The 22,407-nt window shown below is 36.5% G+C and overlaps 1 long non-coding RNA gene across 2 annotated transcripts in view; it reads left to right on the top strand.

Moving 5' to 3' along the window:
- Nucleotides 1-13,191: 13,191 nt before the first annotated feature.
- The window catches only part of LOC140855740 (uncharacterized), a 27,068-nt gene continuing 17,852 nt past the window's right edge, over nucleotides 13,192-22,407 (top strand). The window contains exons 1-2 of one of the 2 annotated variants that reach the window (XR_012138863.1): nucleotides 13,192-13,739; nucleotides 14,383-14,502. This is a non-coding gene — a long non-coding RNA (uncharacterized lncRNA). Of the gene's footprint in view, nucleotides 13,740-14,329; nucleotides 14,503-22,407 lie in introns of both variants that reach the window. The other variant, XR_012138862.1, reaches the window with a different exon arrangement.

Genomic DNA, 22,407 nt, shown 5'->3' with positions numbered 1-22,407 from the left:
TTTAATTCAAATAAAAAATATAATTTCAAATTATTTTCCAAATTTAAAATTATTTTTTTAAAAAATATCCCAAAAAATCTTTAAAATTTAAAAAAATAAAAAATACCATAAAAAAAGAAAAATGAGAAAGAAATGATAAAAAATAAAAATTATAATTTAAATTTTAAAAATAAAAATTTTAATTTTTTAAATAAAAACTATCATTTTAAATTACTTTTTTTATTTCAAATTAATTAATTTTTTTTCTTCATACCGCACCATATATAGCTGTTCGTGCTCGTACTAGATTGAGATGTACCAGTGCGGTCCGATTCATCTCATATATCGGCTTGAACTTTGATGGTTCCCCACCGACTTATCTGATTTAACTTATTTTTAGATATTTTAACAAATATAATTAAATTATCTGATATATTATTATTATTTATGTTATAATTTGTGTAGCTTTTTTAGCATAATTTTTTCTCTCCTAATGTTCTGAGGCACATTAGAGTATGTGTATCCATATCCATAAAGCATAATATTCGATCGTTTAAAATTAAATAATATAAAATAAAATTAATAATTAATAATATTAAATAGAATAAAAATGTCAAGTGTACAAAAAATAGTACAATAAAAGTTTCATATAAATCTAAAAAAGACTAAGTCCCACAAGGATGTCGTGGTGCCCATGGTCGCTTGGACCTTCTCAGGAAGGTCCTCAAGGGCTGCTCCTGCTCCTGCTGTGATGGCTCCTCCCCTATATCAGTGGAGAGGTCTACTGGTCATGCTGCTCAGGAATAACTGATGCTGTCGGATCATCTACGGACTGAGCGACCCGCTCAACCCTCTCATCTGGATACACAGATGGGCCTGAAAAGAAAGTATCATACTCATATGGCCAACTGGTACCCGATGATGTCATCTGAGAAATGTAGGAAGAAGAAGGCGCTGTCATCATCTGGGAGATGTAGGAAGAAGAAGGCGCTGCCATCTGTGGATCAAAAGATGGTGGCATCAATGCAGCATCTTGTGATGACATCTGCGGAATATGCGGTGATGGCATATGTGGAACATATGGTGACGGCGTATATCTCATATCTGGCGCATCGACTGCTCCATACCAAGGTGCACAGCTATATGGATGAACATCAATCGCCACCAATGTTTCGAAACTTGTTCTCTCTATCTCACACAGTATCTGAATCCATTCATCCTCATCAGTCGTAGATAAAGCACAACGAGCGTCCAACACAAGACCCGACATAGAATCAGTCTACAAAATAAAAATAAAATAGTAAATATATGGTAAAATATAAAATAAAAATATAACACAAAGAATATAAATTAATTTTCGTAGTCTTACCAAAAGACGCACAGCAGAACTTTCGCCCTCGTATCCAGAAACTGCATACCGAGGCTGTCCAATGACTCGTACTGTAATGCTAAAAAACTAAGCCATATAGTCGGTATATGAACGGCCTCTCAAAATGAGATCACCATGAATAATGTGATCTCGACGTGCATCTCAAATATTGATATACTCTGCATGTTTGATATGCCAGTCAATACGAGTTCTCCCTCGTCGATCAATACAATGAAATCTCTGGCTGGTATCAAACTGCTCTGGGATGCCCTGAATCTGACCAAACTACCACAGGACACGATCAAAAAGATGCTACTCTACCATATCAAAACAAATAAGTGGCACCCTAGCAGTCCATATGTCATGTCCAACTATACACATCTGCAGCAATATAGCCAATATCTCATCTGTATATGGCTCCCACAAAAATTGATAGAGTTAAAATAAAAAAAAATTAGTAAGCTAAAATTTTAATAGATCATGAATACTGTAAAATGATATTTATAAAAAAATTAAATTTATCCATCTATATATATCAACTAATGTATCCAACTGGCACCTATAAATCCATGCCACTCTTGTCGATACATGATGAACGTTGAATATAACATTCCATCTATTTCACAATCTACTCATGTTAAATAATTTTATTAAATTTTAAACAGTAACTTTCAAATAAAAAAAGGAATATTTTTATACTTATATCTCAATGGTCCATCTAGTCTGAATGGAACATAAGATCATGCTGCTCTGATGGCATCTCGAGCAACTGTCATCGTAATGGACTGATAGTCAGCATATGCTCCCATATCCAAATTTGCATATTTCAAAAAATCATACATGATATACCCAATGTGAACTATAATTGAATATTAAAAATAAAAATTTTTAATTTACATACCTATAATAATATAAGATAACCATCAATTTCGCTTTGATCAGCATAAAAATCCCGACACATAGCTCTGTACAGGCAAGCTAGTACTGCACTACCCCAACTGAGTCTACGAGTGAAGTCTAAATCCTCTAATAATGGCAAAAACATCAACTTATTTTATTCGATGAAGTATCGGGTAACAGGATATCACCTAATAACCGCAGCACCTGACCCCTAACATACTGCTGCACTATCTCCTTTGGAGAATCATCCGCAATATGAAAATATCGATAACGATTGAATGATCGAAAACTAGGCGTCGGGCTCAAACCCTAGCAATCACAAGCACAAAGCCTACCACTCCAGAATGGTAAGCATGGGATCAACTTTGATAACTGAATCACCATCAATTGGTAGTCCAGTAAGGATGCTGACATCCTATAAAGTGATGGTCGCCTCACCAAATGGAAGATGAAATATGTGTGTCTCTGGACGCCATCTCTCAAGCAAAGCAGTAATAAGACTAACATCCATCTATATACGACCAATCCGATATACTCCATAGAATCCAAGATATCGTAAATAATCTAGCACTCTATGTGGGATGTCCTTTGTCCTCTAGAAATCAGCATCGGATCATCGTAGATGAAGATGTCAGGGCTCCTGCAATAAAATATAATATTAGATAATGTATATGACTTTTTAAAAAAAAATTAAATAGTAAGTAGGATTGGAATGCTTACGCCGCCATCTAAAATAGTCTGTGATCGATGGTGCTCCTGCAATGTAAGAATACTGCTGTCTCGAGGATCGGGATGTCATGGATCGTAAGTCATAATATGATAATGAATCTAAAATAATGATATTATCACAAGTATATTAAAAAATAAAAAATATAATAGTCATTCATTTTATGAGAAATATATTTTAAACACAATATTGTCACACAATACAGTTTAAACACAAAATTCAGTTCATCTCTGGATATTAAACACGTATATTCAAATACAATCTCACATAAATACATAAAATAATGATAAAAATACATCTTTGGAGCCTTTAATTTCTTCCACTGTTTGAAGTTGAAGTGTGTTGAAGTATCCTAGGACAGCGACGGTGGTCATGACCCTATTCCTTACAAATGTCGTAGTGGTTCTTACTTCTTATCTGTCTATTATCCATCTTATTTCGTAGTCTTGTTAACTTTGGTCTACCTTTTCTGCTTGGGTCTCAAACGATGATGATCAGGAATACATTTGAACATATGTGTATGCATCCAATAATCTTCATATGGCAATGGATTAAAGTCACTGCTCCAAGCATTCATATATATTATAATTGTATATGCATCATCCACAAAATCACTAAAATGTACAGTAATTTCTTGACACACAATTAAAATGTGTGAACATGGATATTTGTACATGCTCCACTTTTCACAAGAATATTTTCTTTCAGCTAAAGTAACAGTACGAAAATTTTCTCCACCTTGTAATCCTGCGCTTGCTCTCCTCGTAAGCACTTCATATATGTCTCTTTGAAGGTTGAATGCTGTTACTCGGTACTGGTTAGCTTTAACTTGATCTTCAGTAATCTTAATTACAACATGAGGAGTAAAAAGATTATTTGGATTCTCCTCTACATATCTCAAAGTTTGGGCATGCCTTGTATTGAAATATTTCACAAGACGATAAAATATCATTTGAATACAAGCTGTAATTGGCATATTTCTAGCTCCTCGTAAAATATTATTAAAAATCTCCGACAAATTTATAGTTAACACACCATAGCGCAGGCCATCATCATGTGCCAATGTCCACTTCTCCTTTTCTATCTCGGACAACCAGCTCCAAGCCTTTTCATTCACTATTCTGATCCTACCCATGATAAAGTTTAACTTGCGAACTTGATGAGTGCTTCTTACTTGCCATACTGCTATTTTCAGCTGTATATTTTTAAAATGAGTATTAAAATTACTGCAGATATGTCTTAAGCAGTTTCGGTGATAGGCACGTGGTGGACTCCATTTAATAGACTCATCTGCGATGGCATTTAATATACCTGGATGCCTGTCAGAAATTAAGCATATCCCATTTCTATTTTTGACGATATGTATTCTGAGCTGGAAAAGAAACCAACTCCAACTTGCAGTCGTCTCCTCATCCACAATTGCATATGCTAAAAGAAATATCCTATTCTCTGCATCAATTTCTATTGTAATTAACATCTTACCTTTAAACTTTTCATACAAGTGCATGCCATCAATGCTGATTACAAGACGGTAGTACGTAAAACCCTAGATATATGGTTTGAAAGCCTAAAAAATATAATTTAAAACTCAAACATTAGAATTCACAGTTTAAAAAAAATTCCACGAAACAACTATACCGAGATTTGCATGTTGAAGTGCAGCCATATAATAGGATAATTTAGCATAAGACGGCTCCCATTCTCCATAAATATCAACCAATGCCTTCTGCTTTCCACACCATGCTTTCTTGTATGACACTGTATATTGAAATTGATCATTAACGGTTGCCACAATAGCTTCAACTTGAACACCGAGATCTTTCTCAATAATATGTCGGACTAGTGTGCCAATCATCCTTCCACTGACATGTTTGTGGTCTCGACTCAACCCCGTAAACAAACAAGTGTGAGGACCCTTATATTTTGTGATTTAAAAATATTCGTATTTTTTTAATAATGCAGCATGAAGCCTCCATTTACAATTTTGAACATTATCTAATGATGCACATCGTACGGACCATAATTTCGAATGCGACTGAACTACATTATATGTCCGATGCTTCATAATGTGATAAAGATCAACAGCTCTCCTTACATAATCTTTACTCTCAAACATTAGACGTTTAGAAAATTCAATCATCGAGGAGTCTCAAAACTGATAGTCAGAGTTCAATCTTCAACCAGCACTAACACAACCACCATCATCTAAATTTATATTGTTAAAAAATTATGGAGATTCGTGCAAATGAGGTTGAGGTTCTCCCATATTAATATTAGGCTGAACATCTTCATCATCATTCTCATCTTCACCATCATCATCATTACTGCTACTGTCTTCATCCATCCAATAATCTTCATCTCCACTTTCATCTGACTCAAAGCCTAAATTATTATAATTTATTCCACCGACTATCCAGTCATCGTTTCTTATATGAATGTCGTCTCTCGCACTTACACTACTTCTAGCAAAGGAGAAGTCACCATAGCAGAAGACACAGAATAAGTCACTATAGGACTCTGAATAATTGGACAACTAGGATCGACAGTAGTAGAATGTTGTTCTGCAAATATGGTCTCAACACTATCGGTTTGCACCATAGAAATTACGAAAGGTGAGGAAGGCCCAACATTATTGTCCGCTTGAGTTAAAAACCGACTATAGTATCCAAAGCTCGGTACATCTTTCTTTTCAATATATAATTCTAAAAATCGATATTCTGAATATTTCAAAGAAAATATCAGTATTTCTTCGACATGTTCATCGTCATCAATTGGAACTAAGATACACTTGCTCTGCATTAACTGTCCCGACATATTAAGAGATTTTCATTTCAATTTTATTTCATATTTTTTTTATCTACAGGAATACTGCTGTATAAATGATCCAATAATTCTTGATGTGATAATGATGAAGATACTCTAATCATCCGGTTTGCAGGGTGACTGTACTGCACACCAGTTTTGTCATTCTGTATCATGCCATCATAATACAATAGTACACAAACTCGAATACTGGCTATTTTCTTAGAGAAACCTATGACAAAATCAAAATTAAAAAATTTAGTACTACTAATTATTTTATCGTTTCAAAAGATTTACATGATAACTGCATCATATCATCAACAAATAGGTACAGATAGATCCTATCCCATTCAAAAATTGTATTAATTCTATAGGTCAGTTACATTAATCAAACGATATGCAAAATAGATCGAAAGAAATTTCGATAGTATTTTTCTTTAGTTCTCCCCACACGACTGAAAATGTGTGAGGAGAACTAAAGAAAAAGACTATCTGAAATTTTTCTCGAACCCTCCGCATATTATTCGAATAATGTAATTACCTATAGAATTAAATATAATTCTCAAACTGTCCAAACTGGACAATCAATTGACCAATATATATATTTTATGGTACTCGTATAAAAATATACAATCAAATATATATTTTATACCGATATCGTAGAATATCCTACATTGGTCAACTGACAGGCCTATATTTTCATTAAATATAATATATTTTAAAATTTTTAAATTAGAATTGAATCAAATTTTAAAATAAATCTGAATCTAATAAGATAAAAATAAAAAATAAAAAATAATGAGATAAAAATAAAAAATAAAAAGATCGAAATAGAGGGACGCCGCAGGACCGCACGGGCCTGCCGCGGGCCCACCACTGGAGGGCTGCCAAGGGACCGCCGTCGGGGGGCCGCCACGGGGCCACTGTCGGGGCCCACCGTCGGGGGGCCGCCGTGGGTCCGCCATCGGGGCCTGCCGTCGGGGCCCGCCGTGGCCCATCGTCGGGGGCCACCGCGGGGCCGCCGTCAGGGCCGGCCGTGAGGGCCCATCATCGGGGGGCCACCGCGGGGCCGCCGTTGGGGCCCACCGCAGGGGGGCCACCGTCGGGGCCTCCGTTGGGGGCCCACCGTTGGGGAGGGGCCGCCACGTGTGGGGATGGGGCGGGGCGGCCAAGGAAAAAGAGGGAGAGAGAGAGGAAGAGAGAAGGAAGAGGGGGAGAGAGAGGAAGAGAGAAGAGAGAGGGGGCCGGCCAAGGAAAGAGGAGGGGCGGGGTGGCTACCAGCGGCCCACCGACGGACCAACCCGGGGGGCGCGTGGGCCCGCCGTCGGCCGTCTGTCACCGGCAAGCCAAGAAAAAAGAGGGAGAGAGAGAGAGGAAGAGGGAGAGAAAAGGGAGAGAGAGAGAGGAAGAGGAAAAAGAGAGGGGGCCGGCCAAGGGAAGGGGAGGGGCGGGGCAGCTGCCGGCGGCCCACCGACGGACCAATCGGGGGGGATCGCAGGCCCACCGCCGGCCATCTGTTGCCGGCAGGCCAAGGAAAAAAAGGGAGAGAGAGAGAGGAAGAGGGAGAGAGAGAGGAAGAGGAAAGAGAGAGGGGGCCAGCCAAAGGAAGGGTAGGGGCGGCCGCCGGCGGCCCGTCGACGGACCAACGAGGGGGGTGCACGGGGCTCGCCACAGGCGGGCCAAGGAAAAAGAGGGAGAGAGAGAGAGAGGAAGAGGAAGAGAAGAGGGAGAGAGAGAGGAAGAGAAAAGAGAGAGGAGGGAGCTCACCGCCGTCGGGAGCTCGCCGTCGTGCCGTCGGAGAGGAGAAAATATCGGAGAAACGTCGGAGAAGAGGGAGAGAGGGGGTTTTTTTTTGGATTTTATGGATCAAAAATGCCAAAAAGAATGGCATTTTCAAAAATGCCATTCCCTTTGGCATTTTCTTTCATTTTTTTATTTTTTTCCCTTTTTTATGGTATTTTTAATTTTTTTAGTTATTTTTATGTGATTTTTTAATAAAAAAATTAATTTAAAATGGGGATAGTAATTTGAAATGATAATTTTTTATTTAAATTAAAGTTAATTATTTTTTTTCAATTTATAATTATAATTTTTATTTTTTTACCATTTTTTCTCCTTTTATTCACTTCTTTTATGGCATTTTTTTTATTTTTTGAAATTCAAATTAAGCTTTTTATAATTTAAATTTTTAATTTTAATTTTCTTCCATTTTTGATCTTTTTGGAATTTTTTAGGTATTTTTTTCTTTCTTTGAAATATTTTTTAAAAATTAAATTTAAATTAATTTAGTAATTTGAAATGGTGTTTTTCATTTGAATTATAATTATAATTTTTATTTTTTAAACTCAAAATTAAAATTTTTATTTTTGAATTAGAATTACAATTTTTATTTTTTTCAATTCAATTCTTTTCCCTTTTTTCTTTTTTTTATGGTGTTTTTTATTTTTTTACACCAATTTTTTCCTTTTTTCAAATATTTTTTTAAAAAAATAATTTAAAATGGGGAAAGTAATTTGAAATGATATTTTTTTATTTAAATTAAAGTTAAAATTTTTATTTTTTTTAAATTTCAATTTACAATTTTTATTTTTTTCCCATTTTTTCACTTTTTTATGGCATTTTTTTATTTTTTTATTTTTTCTGAATTTGAATTAAAATTTTAAATTTTTTATAATTTAAATTTTTTTCCTATTTTTACCATTTTTATATTTTTATGACATTTTTTTAAATATTTTTTTCATTTGTTTGGAATATTTTTTAAATAAATTAATTTGAAATGGAGAAAGTAATTTGAAATAATATTTTTTATTTTAATTAAAATTAAAAATTTTATTTATTTTAAATTTAAAATTATAATTTTTATTCTTTTCTCATTTTTTAATTTTTTTCTTTTTTTATGGCACTTTTTATTTTTTTGACATATTTTTTAAAAGAATTAATTTGCAATGGGAAAAGTAATTTGAAATGATGTTTTTTATTTTAATTAAAATTAAATTTTTTTATTTTTTAAATTAAAAATTATAATTTTTATTTTTTTTCTCATTTTTTCTTTTTTTATGGTATTTTTTATTTTTTTTAATTTTTTAAGATTTTTTTTAGATATTTTTTAAAAAATTAATTTAAAATGAAGAAAATAATTTAAAATGATGTTTTTATTTGAATTAAAATTAAAATTTTTATTTTTTAAAATTTATTCAAAATTATAATTTTTATTTTTTTTTCATTTTTTTCTTCTTTTATGATATTTTTTTTAAAAAATTAATTTGAAAAGGAGATTGTAATTTGAAATGATGATTTTTATTTGAATTAAAATTATAATTTTTATTTTCTTAAAATTTAAAATTATAATTTCTATTTTTTTCAATTCTTTTTTTATGGTATTTTTTTTTATATCAATTTTTTTAGATATTTTTTTAACAAGATAATTTGAAATGGGGATACTAATTTGAAATGATGATTTTTATTTTAATTAAAATTATAATTTTTATTTTTTTTAAATTTAAATTTAAATTTTTTATTTTTTTCTATTTTTTTTTTGGGGAGAAAAATTAGAATCGTCAAATAAAATGATATTTTTTAAAATGCCATTTGATTTGATGATTTTTTTTTCATCCACATGGAAAATAGGTGAAATAGGGTGGTGACGTGGATATCAAAAAATATTATTTTGAATGGCATTTTATCCTGTTTGTATCATTTTAATAAATAAATTATAAATTTGATTATTTTTTTAAATAATTTTTTTTTAAAATTAATTAGGTAAAGCACTCTTGCAATGCAAGTCAAGAATCTAGACGGCAGAAGCCAAATCTAACTAACCCGAAAGCTAAGTTTGTAGACTTTTTTAATGCTTCTCTCATCTCACATGACAACCAATGGTTAAAAGCAGCAGACGCATGAATGGTCCAGCTCGGACCAAGTCTTTCAAACTTCATCGGCTGGCCCAACCCAGCTCATTCAATGTGGATAATGATTTACATGCCTTAGCATTCGCTTTCCTTTCCCTGAAGTGGTCCATCCCCGCTGTCCAGGTTCTAATTATTACTTGGCCTAGGTCCAGTGGACCATGCCAAATCCCATGGTGGGTAACACGCCACACTAGCCCTTTTTTTTTTTTTTGATAAAAATAGATAATTCATATAAACCTAGTATGAGTAAATATAATGAATTAAAAAATAAAATATCTCTAAACCCTTTCAGAGTAGCTGAATCATTAACTCATAGCACATCCATTAAATGCTGAGCCACAAAGGAGGCAACCTAATCTATTGTACTTGCATTAAAGGACCTATCGGGCCGGATCGGATTTTAAAATTGGATCTATTCTATTTTTAGGGTTAGATCTAGATTTACTGAATTCAAACCTAACCAAATCTGATCCACTTAGTTTCATGCATTGATTTAGATCTTATACTCAACGATGCGACCCAATCCGAAATCAATATTAGATCCGAATGGCTGAATCCATCCATAAGTCTCAACCTGTCAGTACCATGAGATTTATAGCTTTGTACATTTCATTGTGATTGGTACTTTGTACATTTTACCATGATGGTTCTCATGGTTTAGATGAATACATGATTGGATTCAAACCATATATCAGTATAAGTCTTGGTCTTTTTTCTTGACCTTCAATTGATACGTGGTGCCATCCTAGTTTTCAGTCTAAAGATGTAAACCATCTCCTCTCCCTTCCCATGTAAATTGTAAATCTAAGCATGATGACTTCTAATTGATATATATGTTGATGAATATGCTGCATGCAGTAATGAAATGTTAGAGGACCTGGTAATATGTTCCCAACTATTTTAGAAGATCAATTATTAATAGTGTCTATCAAAATGCATATTTCTTCTGAGTGAAACTATTTAAAAGTTTTGTTTGGTTGTTGGGGAAGTAAGAGAGAAGGTATTTAGGAAGGAATCTTCTTCCAATTAAACGAAAAAACTTAGAGAGAGGAAGAAAATGAAGTTTAGTGGAAAGAAGTAGATAAAATTATAGATTACTAACATGGTTAAAAAACAGATACAATAGTATTTTGGGATTATAGATCCGGACCCGAATCGGATCCAACTCGGACTCGAAGCAAATCTGAATTTTTTGGATTGGGGCTAGTTATATATGGATCCGACTTAACCCGAATAATTTGTTCGGAAAAATTCTTGTCCATGAACCTAACCCAACTCGATCTGATCTTCTATTGGGTTGGGTCTCGATCGAACATTACGTTCTAATCAAGGAAATGAGTCTAGTTGGGATCGGGGTTACTCATGACCTGATCTCCCCAGACTCATTTGCACTCATAATCATGGCTGAGTCCTCAATAATCAACTAATCAGCCCAAAGTACTCGTTGCGCATGAGTGATGCTCATCCAAGCCACCCTTAGCTCAACTTTCGGGATAGTATTGAAGAGGTGACTGTCCTTTGCTGCTACAAAGCCTACTTTCTAGACATGGATCACAAAACTCACACCTCCACTATCATTAGTCAAATTGCTATCAAAGTTGACCATGAAAAAGCTCGGAGATAGGGGCTCGCAGGAGATGAACACCAAGCGGCTTGATCCAAGAGTAAAGGGGAGACCCAGGTGTCCCAAGTTGTCAATATCCTTCCATTAGAGGAAAGGCTAGTGAACTCCATTGGTTTGGTCCAAGGCTCTCTCCAAGATAAACCTGGCAGGCTGCCTCCTGTCTCAAACACCTGGCTATTCCTCGTTACCCAGATCCAGTAAGCCATATAAGTTACTCTGATGGCTCAAGGCGTAAGAGAATCACCCCTCACACAGAATCATCCCTCATGCGCCTCTGCAAAGTTTGAAGAAAGCCCCTGGACCGGCGCCTTCTTCTGGGTGAATGCCAGAAGAGCACCTATGAAACTCCAAACTTGCATGGCTCTCAAACATTGAAACATGCATGATTATCTCAGTATCACCCTCACAACATGGGCAAGTCGATAGGATATCCATCCCTCGCTCCCTCAGCCCCGCTTTGGTCAACAAATAGCCCCATGCCACCTTCCAGAGAAAAAGGATAACACTCAAGTGCACCTGAAGTCTCCAAATCCAAGCAGCTTCAAGTCTTCTAGATGGCTCCCTCCTGTAGAGGTCATAGAAATCTCTAAAAGATGGTTTGGTGCCGCAGGTGGACTCCAAACCCTCTCACATCCTGGCACTCTTGGATAGAGATTGGTAGGGCAAGAATTTGCTCTGCCAATTGATTTCCAAATGAACGGATCACCAAAGTGGTATTCCACCTTTGCTTTCCAATAGACAAGAGCTCACATACCCTACAAATCTCGATCTCCTCCATATTGACTAAGTTCATCAGCCACTGATCAAATGAGAGATTGGAAACCCAATCGTTAGATGAAATATCCACCATCCATATTCAACCAATTCCTGATTGCACATTATCCACCATGCATGTGCTCTGAGTTTGCCCCAGTCCCTCGGACCTAGGAAATGCAATAATTTCTTCGGTCTGGAGGCTATCTTGAAGATCTTCCGATGGACTACTTGCTCAACAAAGTCAGTTGATACATATTGTAAATTTTTCTGATACACACTCAATAGTGATCTGATAGATATTTATAGATAAATTAATATATAGTTTATCGAATTTAGTATTCACTAGTACACAGTATATGACCAGTTAATACATATCTAACAAAATATTCATCCTATATCTCAATACATACATCTAGGTAAAGCATTACAAAGTTTTCAAAACATAACCCTTATTAGTAACCAAATGCTATATACTAAATGGCTTAATGATACATACTGTAAATTTTTTTTGATGTATGCCCAGTAACAATTCAATACACACCTATAGATAAATCGATATATAGGCCATATGTATCAAAAAAAATTTATAATATATATCAGTAAGCTGTCTAGTGTGTATCATTTGATCATATGCTATATATTGATGAGTGCTATATTTTAAAAATTATGTATCACTTTATTTAAAGGTGTGTATTAAGATGTCGGATGAATATTTTGTTCAGTATATATCAACTAGCCATATACTGTGTATCAGTAATATATATTTCGATAAATTATATATCAATTTATGTGTAGGTGTGTGTTGCATTATTACTGGGCATGTATCCAAAAGTTTATAATATGTATCAATTTATTTATAGATGTGTATTGGCTTGTTTGATGATTAAATTTTTTAATATGTATCGTATGGTTATATAGTATGTATTACTATAAAGTATGTACTAAAAATAAGAAAGTAAAAAAATATTATTTTTTAATTATAAAATTAATAACTCTATAGAAAAAAATTTTGATTTTTATATTTACTTTTTAAAATTAATATTAAAAAATATGACAAACTATGCAACCATCATATTTTTTGGTGTCCGCCCATTTTATTTTTGTTCCTTTCCGACTCATTGTTGCCACTTCCATTCCAGAACACAACGGCGAGAGCGAGATATAGAGAGAGAGAGTCGAAGGAAAGGCGGAGGCTCCTCGCTGAGTGGTGGACGAGACGTACAACCATCGAAAGTCCATGATCCCGTTCACTACAAATTCTTTGCTAGTGCTTTCAGGATTCTATCTCTCGTCCCTCCCCTCTTTCTTTTCCCCTTCCCTCTTCTTCTTCTTCCTTTCACGAGATCCTTGGTCCTAGTATTTTGAATGAATGCCGAGTGTTTCTAACCTAGGGTTTAGATTCTTGCTTCACCTTTGTGTTTTTTAAAGTTCCAGTAGAAATTAACCATTTCTTGTTCCAATGGGGTTTTCATCGATTCTTGGAGGGTTTTAGCTTGTGGGGTTTTGATTCTTCGTTAGTTTCTTCTGTTCTTTGATTTATATTATCATTGAGTTTTTCTGTTTACTTTTGAAAGGCTGAAACTAAGGGAAGTGATGCAAGGTCGGTAACTTAACCGAGTAGATGATGATCAAGTAAGATATGATCTTGATGCAGTGCCGATGGACATGACGGTGGTATGGGCCATGCTTAGTATTTATTTTTTTGTTTATTTTTAATTTTCAAAGAGCTACTAAAATATGGTGCAACGTTGCTTCCTTTAATCGAATATGAATGAAATTTTTAACCCAAAAGGAGGTAGAGGGACCTTATCAATGATGATGGCTTAGATGCATGAGGAGGACTCGAAAGTGATGATGAGAGGAGAGGATCGGGCGAATTTGAGAAGGAAGTAAGGAATAGGATATTGTAAGAAGATATAAAAGATATATGAAAATTTCATTAATTTATATATTATTTATTTTAGCATTATCGAATGACAAATTCTCCAACTGAGGGGACTCTGTTGGAAGAGCTTAGGTGAAAATATATTCTGTTCTAATATTTTATCATCAGAAAAACTAAAGATAATATTTTTTGATGTCGGTGAACTAGTTTTAATATCACTACTGCTAAAGCAAATGAGCCATCCATGATGGACTCAAAGAACCAGGCCCATATCCAAGCCCATATTGCCACTTCAAGCCTCAAAAAGAGAGGCATGTGATTTGCAGTTTTGTAGAGCAAAAATTGTTCACATAGTGGAAGTTTTTTTTTTGAACTTCAGATTTATATGGAGAGGAGCACCACTGATAGTGGTTATCTCATCTGATTGTGAAGATACGACTCTGGTGTATGGAGGCAAAAACAAGAGAAATTGAAAACTCTTCTCCGATGCCTTAAGTGGGTGCTGCTCCTTCTTTCTCAAATTAATTCTAGTGGAGTACACTGCAATTTGAGGTAACTTTAGAATGTGAACATATGATTATGGTTCGTTTTATGTAATCATAATTGAGACTATATGATACAATAGGTTGAATTTTAAGGTTGTTTGCATATAACCTTGAATTTGTTCATGATTCAAAAATCTTACATTGATATCAGAGCTGGATTATTGTTTATCCTAGTCTAAATATGATGCACAACAAGATATATGTATGCTAGAACAATTAAAATTGCATCTGTGATTTATTTTTTTTCAATTCTAGAATTTTGATAACATGATCATCGGGCCATGTTTGAGGGTGCCCCTTTGTTTTTGTTACAAAGATGGAGCGCGTGTCCCTTCTGGATAAGACCCAAAAGGGAATGCTACTTTGTTTGTTACGGTGAAACAGAGGGGCATGTGCCCCTTCTAGATAAGTCTTTTTGTTACGATGAAACAGAGAGGCGTGCGCCTCTTCTGGATAAGCCTTTTTGTTATGGTGAAACAGAGAGGCATGCATCCCTTCTGGATAAACCGTTTTGTTATGGTGAAATAGAGGGGCTTGCAGGAGAAGGAAAAAAAAAAGAGGAGGCCTCTTCTTTGAATTTTGAATTCAATAGAAGGGCCATGCCCCAATCCGTTTTCATGCGATTTTCTATGAGGGATTTGTTTCTTATGATATTTTGGTTCCTTCGGGGTTTCGAGATGGATTTTTTCATCAAAAAAAATTCCACTAAATCCAAAAAAATTAAAAATATTGGTGACATAAAAATATTGGTCACTAGAAAAATTTTTTTATAATTATTGTTTATCCTTTTTTTTATGAAATAAAATGGTATTTCAATAGATCTTATTTCTATGTTTGTTATAGAAAATGGTGCGAGTTATAAGAACTTCGAAGAGAATCTTTTTTGCTCAACAAAGGGCTAGGGTGGATGGAATGATCAATGAGTTGATCAGTATTAAAACGGATCCTGCAGACACTAATAATGAATTGGTTCAACTGGTGAACCTCATCATTAGGGTATATGGCTTAATGCAAGAAATTATTTGGGAAGGTGGTATGAAAATTGAAGTAGAAAAATATAGGGCTCTAAGAATGATTTTACCAACACCTAGTCAAAAAAGGATCATAGATTCACTTTGGTGTAAGGAGTCAGAGAGCTCTTGGATCCTATCGACGCACTGTGAAGAGCTTGATCCAGGAATATGTTAATTGGGTAGCTAGGAAGAATTCATGTTCTTCCTTAGGGCTGCCTCTTCGTGATGGAAAGCGAAGAGCTTTGGTAAAACCGATGCTGTCGAAAGTAGTTTACGAGTTTTTCGAAGGCCTCTATGATGATCTTGTTAACTCAATTCTAGTTACTTGGATTTCATGTGGAAATTGATTGTTGTTTCCATATTTTTGCTATGAATTGAACTATATTAGTTTTGCTATTAGCTATTTTTTGTTTAGGATGTTGAACAATATGTTTTGTGATATAAATATTATGTTATTTTATTTTTACATATTTATATATTATTGTTCAATTTTCAGTTTCCCTTTTTATTTATTTATTTTCTTTGAAAATTAAATATAGGTTAAGGAAAACTTAATAAATTTATTATTGAATAAATTTATTAGGTTATCAAATTTAAGTTATTTAAGAATATTACCTTTACATAATTAATTATGTTACTTTTATTATACATTAGGATATTAGATGATGATTGTGAATATAGTGAATTTTTTATTCTAAACCTAATGCAGAATAATTGTTAGTATGATTGATAGTGTTAAGGTAGACGTATGTATGCTATTAGGTGCTCATAAATATGTATAAAATATCTATATACAGAACATTAGTGTTCAAATGGCATCAGCTGCAAAAGACATAGTGGCTGAGCTTAACAAAGGTGAAAAGCTCAATGATGACCATTATGAAATCTGGAGCATGAAGATCCAGTATGTGCTAGAGGAGCAAGAGGCTCTTGAAGCTCTTAACCTTATTATGGAAGTGCTTGAAACTGGCAACACAGCCCAACATAGGAGGGACAGTGAGATGTATGACGTCTGGAGAAAGAAAAATTTAATTGCTCATGTTACGTTGCTAAGTAGTATGGATGATGACATTATATGAAAATTCAGAAAGTATGACTTTGCGAAGGACATATGGTGTGCACTTAAGAAAAAGTTTGGAGGCATATCGGTCGCCAAACTTGAGGCTCTCGCCATTAAGTTCGACACTTATAAGAAGCATCCTGAATATGACATGAAAAAATATCTGAGGGTCATGTTTAACATGGTGAATGAGCTGAAGGATGTCGGTCATGTCTTAACTGATGAGCAGTAAGTCTAGGCAATGATACGCTCTTTGCCTAATAGCTGGGAGCATATGAAAATGCACATGACCCACAATATCCATATTAAGAATATGGAGGATGCTCTGCATCACCTTGAGCTGGAGGAGGAACGCCTCCACTTCAGCAAGCCAAGTACAGATGTGTACGTGGCCAGTTTCAGCTTTCAGGGAGGTAAGGGATGCAAGCGCAAGAACCAAGGAGGGAACCAACAAGGAAAGGGTAAGGGTGTAGCCAACAAGAAACCAAAGAATGAGAAAGAAAAAGGTCCTCTCAAAGGGAAGAAAAAGAACATTATGAAGGTCAAATATTTCAATTGTGGCAACAAGGGACATTTTGCTCGTGACTGTACCAAGCCCAAAAAGATAAACGGTCTTTTAGCACTTAAGAGTGCAATAAATGTTTCTAGTTCTATTTTGCTAACTAAATCTAATCCTTTGTGGACTATAGACTCAGGCGCCATAGACCATGTAGCAAAGTATCAAGATGCCTTCGTAGATTTTTAGTGATATGGGGCGAGATGGATTTATGTCGGGAACAACTCCAAAGTAGAGGTGAAGGGGGTTGGCACATGTAGGTTAGTCATGCATGGCGGTCGAACCCTAATCCTGCATGATGTTTTGTTTGCTCTAAAAATTCATTGGAATTTGGTTTCTATTTTAGTACTGTTAAAATATGGTTTCACTATATATTTTCATGGATGCAGTATGAATTTGTTTTTAAATTCAAGTTTTTATGGTTCTAGATATTTTCTAGATGGTTTCATTGTGTTGGATATTGTTAATGATTCCAGTAATGTACCTTGTTTTTTATTTACATCTTCTGATGAGTCTTTGAATGATGTGAATGTATGGCATGCTAGATTTGGCCACATAGGTCAACAACTTAAGCAAAGACCGGCCAAAAAGGGCGTACTAGCTAGTATTAATAAGGTAGAATTGTTTACTTGTGAATATTGCCTAATTGGAAAAATATGTAGAAAACCATTTGGAAAGGAAATAAGAGCTGAATTTCCATTACAATTAATTCATTCTAACATATGTGGTCCAATGAATGTAAGAGCTAGGCATGGGGCTATTTATTTCATCACATTTATAGATGACTTTACCCAATTCGATTACGTTTATTTGATATCTCATAAATTTGAGGCTTTAAGTTGCTTCATAAAATATTTAAATTTAGCTAAGAATCAATTAGACAGAAAAGTAAAGGCTTTAAGAACTGATCAAAGATGAGAGTACTTATCTGATCAGTTCAAAGAATTATGTGATGAAAGAGGAATAAAATGACAGTTGACTATTCCAGATACACCGTAACAAAATGGTGTTGTGGAAAGATGAAATAGAATCTTGATAGAAATGGTTAGGTCAATGATGGCACAAGCTAATTTGTCAATTACCTATTGGGGTGATGCACTATTAACAGCCACATTTGCACTTAACTGAGTGCCTACCAAATTTGTTACTTCCATGCCATATGAGTTCTAGATGACATGCAAACCAGACTTAGGTTTTATGAAACCTTGGGGTTGTGCTGCATTTGCTTAGGAACCTTCCTACAAATTTGAAAAATTAGATCCAAAGGAGAAGAAATGTATCTTTATAAGATACTCAGAACAGTCAAAAGGATATGTGTTCATCGGTGAGCAAGACAATGGAAATATAATAGAATTTGAATCACGAGATGTCACATTCTTAGAGAATAATTTTTTATGGCAAAGTGAGATAGGTCAAGACTTATCTCTGTAAAAAACTCTTGATTAAGATGTTTTCGCTATAGAAATTCAATTGGATACACTTCTGAGTGGGAGTAATTTGAATAATGATAAATTTGTTTCTTCAAATTTGCAATTGCATCCTGAAATGAGTCCAACTGAGATACCTAGTTTGAGTGGGAGTAACCAAGTCATTGAAGAGTCAATGCCACTATGATGAATGAGTCGTAAAAGTGTTCCCTATCGACATTTTGAGATCGAAGGGGAAGCATTTATCATTACTCCTGATGAAGAGGAGCCAAGGAACGTTAATGAGGCTCTTTCATATCCTGCTAAGAAAAAATGGATTAAGGAAATGGAAGAGGAAATGGAGTCTATGAAATCGAACCAAGTTTAAAATTTGGTTGATTTGCCTTTGGGATGTAAAGCAATTAGAAACAAATAGATCCTCAAAATAAAGCATAAGGATGACGGCAGTATCGAGAGATACAAAGCTCGTCTAGTGGCTAAAGGGTATACACAACAGAAAGGAATAGATTATGAGGAAACTTTTTTACCTGTTGTAAGGTTCACCTCAATAAGATTAATTTTGGCTATGGTGGCTAACTTGGATCTTGAACTACATCAAATGGATGTGAAAACTACTTTTCTCAATGAAGAATTGGAGGAAGAAATCTATATGGAACAACCCATAGGTTTCGTTAAAGAAGACCAAGAGCACAAAGTGTGTAGACTTTTGAAGTCAATCTATGGTCTCAAATAGTCTTCTAGACAATGGTATATAAGATTTCATAATGCAATCATATTGCATGATTTCACTATGATCAATGAGGATCATTGCGTATATACCAAAAGGTCCAAGGATAAATTTGTAAACTTATCTTTGTATGTGGATGACATACCGATAGCCAGAAAAGATAAGGGGTATATTAACACTATCAAAGGATGGTTATTATCTAATTTTGAGATTAAAGATATGGATGAAGCTGCATATATCCTTGGAGTTATTTCAAGGGATCGCTCAAAGAAGTTATTGTCTCTTTCACAAGAGTCGTACATTGAGAAGATTCTAGAGTGATTCAATATGCAAAATTGTAAACCCATAGATACTCCCATTTCTAAAGGTGAAGCTTTAAGCCAAAGGTTATGTCCTAAGACTCCACAAAAAAAGGATCAGATGAGAAATGTTCCTTATGCCAATGTGGTTGAAAGTCTTATGTACGCTATGATGAGTATTAGACCTGATATTTGCAATGTAGTCAGTATGGTAAGTAGATATCAATCTGACTCTAGGCAAGCACATTAGATAGTAGCGAAAAAGATACTATGGTATCTCAAAGGCACAGCTGATTACTCATTGTGTTATCAAGGAGGTGATCTGCAATTGAAGGGCTATACGAATGCTGACTGGAGAGGATATCTGGAAGAGAAAAAATCTATCTCTGGATGTCTTCTTACTGAATGATGGCGCCATATCATTGAGCAGTGTTGGGTATAAAATACCCCCAGCCGAAGTTCGTAAAAGGCCGACCCTCCCAGGGCTCTTTCGGCTTCGACCTTGTGCGGTGTTTTTTTGAACTCCCCCGGCTGTCCGAGCTTCCATAATACCATCCGAACTTCTCCAATAATGAGCTCCCCCTTTCATCTACCGGACTGCTCCAAATGCTCTTCGGGCTTCATTATCGGCCGACTTTCTACAGTGATCGGCTACCCTCTGAACCTCTTTCAGACTTCTTCCTGCCACGAGCGACTTTACTTCGAACTTCTTCCAGACTTCGTCAATGTCCGAGCTTCTCCAACAGCAGGACTTCTACAGTAACCAGACTCCATCCAAGTTTCTATGACGGTCGATCGCCTTTCGGATTTCATCGGAGCTCCTACAAGAGTCAGATCCTAGCCGAACTTCTACAGCGGATGGATCCCAGACGAATTTCTACAACGGACGGGCTCCACCAACAGGATCTCTACTCCGAACTTCTATTGCAAGAGGACTTCATCCGAGCTTCTACAATAAGAAGTCTCCATCCGAGCTTCCACAGCAACTGATTTTCGTCCAAGCTTCTACAATAAGCGGCCTCCTTTCAGACTCCTACAAGAGCTGGACTCCGTCTGAACTTCTACAACAGAATTGAATCCCGGACTCCTCCAATGTTTGACCTTTCCTAGTGTCCTCAAGACTCCTCCAGCGAACGAACCTCCACAGCGCCATCCGAACTCCACTATCGAACGACCCTCTGTCGAATTTCTCATGAAATCAGACCTCTCCGACAGACAATCTTCAGACGAGCTTCCACATCAGATAAATTTCAGACGGATTTCTCTAGCAATCAAACTCCTGTCGAACTTCTCCAATAGAAAGTCCTCGTCCGAGCTTCTACAGCAGATGACTTCTGCCTACAGCATCAGCACCCAAGGCATCCGACAACAGTGGACTCGTCAGCAACCTCGAAAATATCCAAGCTTCTCTTAGATTGCTGAGACAGAGAGCCATTCCACTCCATCAGACATCCCAGCCGAGCTTCAGCCATCAGGCCCGAACTCTCTGGCAAGTCACGACAATGGCCACTACCCCACTCCACCCTCTGTAACAGATCTCACGTGGCCCCACCACTCTCTGACAAGTCGCGACAACGGACACCACTCTACTCTCCATAACAAACTCCACATGGCCCTGAACGGTCCACTGACGCCACTACTCTCCGTAACAAACTTCGTGTGGCCCCAAACGGCCCACTACTAGGTAGTTACGGACATCGCTATCAATCAGTTACATTCTCCTGTCTATAAAAGAGATCCCCAGATACATTCTTCTCTAAGCTCAAAATTTTATCTCGAAACTCTGCTAAAATCCCATTCGAGTGCTCCATTTCTGTTGAAGCAGAGTACTGACTTGAGCGTCGAAGGGTCTTGCCAGAGCACCCCCAACTCCGGTTTAGACTTTTTTTGCAGGTCCCGACGGTGGCCGCGATCCTCTCGACTCCAGCTTCTCCAACATCGATGGAATTCTGCACCAACAGAATTGACGCTAGAGGAAGGGGTGTATCTTCACAGGACCCTTGTTCTTAAAGGAGTACTCAATGGGACTGTCTCCGATCATCTTCTTCAACATCTTCTCCCTCTTCTCTTGCCAATCTCCACTTGATGCATCCCCGAAAGGCATCCACCAGATGATCCACAGCCTCCGCGGCCAGATCTCAACGAGATCCGCAAGCTCCGATCTCGTCTCCAATTTTTCAGGCTCCTCCTCCTACGACAATGGCAGTCGGCATTGAGCAATTCGACTTGCTGGTTCAACAGGTCAGGGACCTCACCGAAGCAGTGCAGGCCATGCAGCAGCAGCCGCAGTAGCCACAGGCATCTGTGCGGCTGGAAAGAGCATCGTCGGAGTTTCAGAATCCAACAACCGGGGGGGCCACTTGGGCCAGTCGCCCTGTCTTCCCTAGAAAAGAGAAGCAGAGGGCAAAGAGCCCACCGTCTGATCACGATTCCACCCCCGGAGGGTCCCTACCTCCATTCTGCCAGAAGACCCTCGAGACTCGCAGTCGAGAGGATCTCCTAGATCAAAGGTTTCAGGAGAGGAACCGACGGATCGAAGAGCTCCGCCATGCTCTCCCTGCTTACGGTGAGGACATTTGTACTGACCCTCCTTTCTCTCAAATGATTATGTAGGAACAAATCCCGCCAAACTTCAAGCTCTCCTAATTTGAGAGCTACGACGGGATCTCGGATCCGGTTGACCACCTGGAGGCCTTTCGGATAATGATGCTGCTCCATGGCGTGCCAGATACCATCCTGTGCCGAGCTTTTCCGTCTACCTTGAAGGGAGCAGCAAAAAATTGATACTCGACACTGAAGCCAGGTACTATCTTCTCTTTTGATCAGATGA

Source organism: Elaeis guineensis, chromosome 2 (genome assembly GCF_000442705.2).
Source record: "Elaeis guineensis isolate ETL-2024a chromosome 2, EG11, whole genome shotgun sequence".
Lineage (NCBI taxonomy): Eukaryota > Viridiplantae > Streptophyta > Magnoliopsida > Arecales > Arecaceae > Elaeis > Elaeis guineensis.
The sequence above is the reverse complement of the archived record's forward strand: the minus strand, read 5'-3'. Positions and strand labels throughout refer to the sequence as shown.